The following is a 6000-nucleotide window of genomic DNA, read 5'->3' on the forward strand; positions in this document are numbered from 1 at the left end:
TTTGAGTAATCCTCATTCTGATTTTTCAGAGGTTGAGGTATTTCATGACTCACAGCAATAGTATCACTGAAGGAATATTGGTATCAAAAAGGTGAACTTTTGTTTCATCCTTTTACAAACTTCTAAATGCTATCCAGACTTCTTTCTTTTGTCTGTCCCATTTGGAGCCCAATGCATTGTGCTCAATATCTGTCTTCAATACACACACAAACTCATTAAAGGGAGCATCGCCTTGTGGATCCTCTCGAATCATGGTTGATTTTGTTATACAGAGTCCTTAAGTTATTGCTTTTCTTTATAATGTTGTTTTATAAATTATTCCCCAGGTTCTACTGACCTCACTCTATATCAATTCAGACAAATCTTTCCAGATTTCTCTGAATCTATCCCCTGAATCTTTATTTATGACCCAATAATGTTCCATTGTTTCCTATACTATCGTTTGTTTAGCATTCTCTAATTGATGGGTACACGCATTTGTTTTGAATTCTTTATAAGATAATGGCCTACTATAAATACTTTTTACATATAGATCCTTTTTAATTTTTTTAATCTATTGGAATATAGACTTAATAGTAGTATTGTTGGGTCAAAGGGCATAGTTTAGTGAGTCTGGGGACATAGCTCAAAACTGCAGTTTCAGAATGGGTAGAACAATTCACAGCTCTACCAAGTGTGCCTCTTTTGTCACAGTCTTTCCAACAATTGTCATTTCCTTTTGACCATCTTTACTAAACTAATGCCTATAAAGGAGTACCTCGGAGTCATTTCAATTTATATTTCTCTAATTATTAGTGACTTAGAGCATTTTTCACATGACTTTTGATAGACTGGATTTCTTTCTTTGAGAATTACCTGTTCTTTTGACCCATTCATCTGTTGAGGAATGACACCTATTCTTATATATCAAAAACAGTTCTACATATATCTTGGTAATAGGCCTTTTATCAGAGAAACTTGTTATAAAGATTTTCCCCCAATTAACTATTTTTTTTCTGATTTTAACTTTGTTGGCTTTATGTGAAATGATTTTAATTTTATGTAAGAAAAATTACACATCTTATCTTTTATGATTCTATTTATCCTTTGTTTGGAAATGAACTTTTACCCTATCTCTAGTAAAAAAAAATTCCTTCTTCATTCCTTAAATTTGTTTATGGTCTAACCTTTTATGTTTATGTCCTGCATTCTTTTGAGGCTTCTCTTGGTATATGGTATATATTATCTTGGTATACATTGGTCTAACCCTAATTTCTGTCAGACAGCTTTTCAGTTTTCCCAGTAGTATATATTCAATAGTGAGTCCTTAACCTAATAGTTATAGTCCTTGGGTTTTTTTGAACATTATGTTCACTTCTTAATGTCATGTACCTAATCTTTTCTACTCACTGACTTTTCTGGGTTTTAGCCAGTATCAAATAGTTTTGATGGTTACTGCTTAACCTGCTATTATCTTGACCCTCAAATCCACCCCTTTCCCTAGACTCCCTACTTCTGAGAGCACCACCATCCTTTCAGTCATCTAGCTTCCCAACATTGGAAACATCTTCCACTGTTCTTTTTCACCTCACATATCTAATCAGTTGACAAAAATATCTTTGGCAACTTTCCATTTCTCTCCCTTTGCATGATCATCACCTTAGTTCAAGCCATCATCACCATTCCTCAATAGTTTGTTAACTGATTCTTGCCTCGAGTCTCTCTCTCTCTCTCTCTCTCTCTCTCTCTCTCTCTCTCTCTCTCTCTCTCTCTCTCTCTCTCTCTCTTCTCTCCTTCCTCCTTTCTTCCCTCCCTCCCTCCCTCTCTCTGTCTCTCTTTCTGTCTCTCTCCATCTCTGTCTCTCTCTCTCTCTCTCACATGTGACATTTCATATCCTATCACCATGCTTTTGTACAGGCTGTTCCCTATGCCTCTCCTACATTTGACCTTTAGAAACCCTTGCTTCCCACAAAATTCTGCTCAAATGCTGCCTCCTACCCATTGCCTATACTCCCCACCTAAATTACTTTCCATTTTGTATATAATCACATACGCACATGTCTCCTTAGATAGAGAGTAAACCTCTTGAGGACTAGAATTCTTTCTTTTTTTTGTTTTGTATGCCCAGTGCCTGGCATAGCACCTGCCTTCTAATGGGCACTTAACAAATGCTTGTTGGTTAACTGGTTGATGTTAAAAGGAATTTGCTGTAGAAATTTGCATAACTTTTTCATTATTTGTCCTGTCCCAGTTCGATTCTTAAATGCCTTCAAGGATGACTTCGTTTGTGTTGCTCTCTTGCTAAATCTTCTTTAAAATGGATTTTCTACCCACTGCTTTTCACTGTTTTATGAGGCAATATTACTTACATTCTTCCACCATCCTTCTCTGGGTAGGAGAAAAGTAAGTAGAGATATAAGATATTGGAGGCCACATTCACTAAAATTTATCCCAGTCTATTTAAGCCCAGTGCTTCCACTGATGGAAACTATCTGAGGCTGAGCTCAGATAGAGCCAAATGAAATACAAATCTACACACGGAACCACACTGTTAGAGCTAGAAAAAAGCAGAGAGATCACCTGGTCCTAGCTCTTCATTTTACAATTAGTCAGTCAATTAACATTAATTAAATATCTACTATGTGCCAGGAACCATATACTAAGTGATGGGGATATAAATACAATATTAAAAACAAAAGACAGTTCTTGCTCTCAAGGAGCTTATAATCTAATGAGGGAAGATAACACACACAAAAAAGCTGAAAAGTGTTGGGAGTGAAGGAAGAAGAAGGTATCCTCTGGGGGTGGGAGGATGATGGAGACTTCTAAAGAAATCCAAAAGCAGTGTAGCTGGTGTAAAATGGGGAGCGAAAGAAGCAGGTCAGAGGAGGAATCCAGGGTCTCCTGACTTGGGGTCTTATGAGCATCACACATTCTAGACCTCTTGCTGCCCCAACCTGTCCTCTCTGGACCATAGCTAAGAAGCCTGAGCTATTGCTGTTAGCAATAAGGGATAGGGGGAGCCCAACCCTTCTTTCCCACTTCTTGACTGGTGTGCACCAATCACTTTTTCAGTCCTTTGTCTCTCAATGAGAAACTATATAAGATATAACTTGAGTTGAAGCTGAGCTCTGCCCCAACACCCACATACCTGTGGGAGCTAATCCCAACCCTCTCTGTCATAGCTTTGCCCTTACTGTCTTCCTTAGAGGAGAATAAATGCTGGCACCCACTCTCTAAATTTCCTGCTCTGAAAGAAATCCCCATACACCCCACCCTAGTTCCAGATCAGGGACAGATGAACAGTCTAAGTCAAATCATCAACAACATTTGTGAGGTTCCCACTATGGGCCAGAACATTGTTAAGAGCCAAGGGTCAGAAGTACTCCCTAAGAAGTATTTCACTGGTTCCCATGAAATGTCAAAATGCCAAGAAGAAAATGCCAGATTTGGGGGAGGAACAAAGACTCAAATTATACAGAACGAGGTAACATGGATAGGTGTCAGTCTGCATCAATGAGGACAAGGTGTCATTATCAAGATTACAGATCCATAGAAGTATAAAAGAATAATTTAATTGTTAACTCATCCTGAAATTTGTGCATTTCTTATCTGTTCTACTAAATTGCAATCTCCAAGAAAACAGGATCCATGCTTTCAATTTATTTACATGGTGTTCAACAGTGCCCTGTAGATAGTGCTCAATAAATACCAATTGGATATCCAAATATCAATGTAATAATAAGTATTAACTGAATAAAAGAATTTCCAGCCAGACCTTTAACTCCCACCATCTGTTCTGCTTGGTTTTGAATCCGCAACCATCATGCTTTTGCATAGATGAGTTCATCATTAGAAATCTCATCATCATAGAAACTGGCTTCAGCTTTGGTACTCAAGATCTCAGTACCCTCATTTACCTTTCCCCCTAATTGGTTGGCTGGAGGGTAGAGTAAAACAAACAAAAAAACAGACAAAAACTCCTCCTGAAGCCTCCCTTTATAATCAGCTTGGTTTGGATTTCCATTTCTTGAACATCATTGTTGTTTCAGTTTCCTTCTGTTTCTTGTCTCTATTAGTTTTAAGCTTACTGAGGGTAGGGATTGTTTCATTTTCTTATTTATATCTCTAACATTTAGTACAGTGCCTGGCAAATTTGTTGTTGCTGTCATTCAATTGTTTCAGTCATTCTTCGTGACCTCATATGAAGTTTTCTTGGGCAAGATACTGGAGTGGTTTACCATTTCCTTCTCTAGCTCATTTTACAGATAAAGAAACTGAGGCAAACAGGGTTAAGTGACTTGCCCAGGGTCACATAATTTCAGCTATTTGTGGCCAGATTTGAACTCAGGAAGATGTGTCTTCCTGACTCCAGCCTTCTCACCCTATCTACTGTGCCACCTACTTGCCCTGGCACATAGTAGATACTTAATAAATGTTTATTGACTATTGACAATTTGTTGAGTAAGTGAGAGTAAATGGGAGAACCTGATCCAATGACTTTGGAGGAAGAAAGAGTAACTCTCCATTTAATGTCTGTCCTAGAATACCCACATCTGGCCCTTTGACATCTGTTAGACAATTAGCTAAAAAATCAACTAATTTTGGAAAGAACTTGGCTGTGTTTATAGCTGTCATTTATCATATACCTATCAAGGAAGTCTTTCATAACTTCATGTCAATTGTCTTATTTGGTGAACTTCCAGATACTTAGGACCTTTATTCAATGATATAATGGATTTAATAGAATACTGAACTTAGAGTTAGGAAGACCTGAGTTCAAATCCTCCCCCAGATACTTCCTAGCTGTATGAACTTGGGCAAGACCCTTAACCTCTCTGTCTCAATTCTTTTGTCTATAAAATGTTAAATAACATTAACACAAAGTTACTATAAGGATCTAAAGAGATAACATATGTCAAATGATCTGGAAACCTTAAAATGCTATATAAATACTATTCTATTCATAAGTGTCCAAGCCCCTCCTTCCTCTCCATGGGTGGAATCCCTAATAATGCATCTATGGGAAAGGGTTGTAAAAATTGGGGTTCAAAAGTGGAGGGAAGGATAGATATATGAAAAATAGAAATGGAACTGGCCACGAGGGGGTGGACTCGGAGACAATGTGGACCTGCCTATGTGATAGCAACTAAGTGACACAGCGGAGAGAATGTTAACCCTAGAGTCAAGAAGATCTAAATTCAGATCAGGCTTCCTATACTTTCTAGCTATGTGACCTTGGGCAATTCACCTAACCTTTGTTTGACTCAGTTTCCTCATCTGTAAAAATAATAACCCTTACCTCTCAGGAGGAAAAGTGATAAACTTTATTTCATTTAAGCTATGTTCACTATGATCTAGGCCCTACCAAATGAGAAAATATTTGTATGGTACTTGGTTTAGTGCCTGGCACTCTGCTATGTAAACATGAGCTCTGGTGAAGATGATAGCTACCTTCCTCCATAGTGCAGTAACACTTTCCCCTTTATTTCGTATGTTAACGTATTTTGTAGGTTAGAATTATAACAATTAGAGATTCATTTGATCTAACACATTGCATTTTTAAAAATGATAATACCTCTAAGAAGGTTGAAGAGCTATTGTTGGTCACTCATACCAGTGAGGAAAAGCAAGAGTTTTGAGTGTGAAGGAGTATAAGTAAATTTGGAGTTTAAAACATTTGCAGGAGCAAGGTCAAGTCTGCTCCACTCTATACTTCAAACTAAGAATGCTAGAGTGGGAGGCTTTGGGCAGCATAAGAGATCTGGGAGTCCCCAGACAAAGGTGCCTGGGAAGGTGCGACAGAGATGGAAAAGCACCAAAGATAGTTTCACCTATTTGCTAATCTAGCCTTGGGCCAGCTCTGTACTCTGAAAAGGAAAGGAAGCTTTCTTCTTCCTTCTCCTCCAGTTCCTCTTTCTTTTCCTCCTATCTCTTACACCACATGGTCTCCAAGGACACAAAATGCAGGCCAGCATTATCGCTACTGCAGTTTAGCTACATTATGTGTTAAATAGGCTT

The sequence above is a fragment of the Notamacropus eugenii genome, chromosome 4 (assembly GCF_028372415.1).
Source record: "Notamacropus eugenii isolate mMacEug1 chromosome 4, mMacEug1.pri_v2, whole genome shotgun sequence".
NCBI lineage: Eukaryota > Metazoa > Chordata > Mammalia > Diprotodontia > Macropodidae > Notamacropus > Notamacropus eugenii.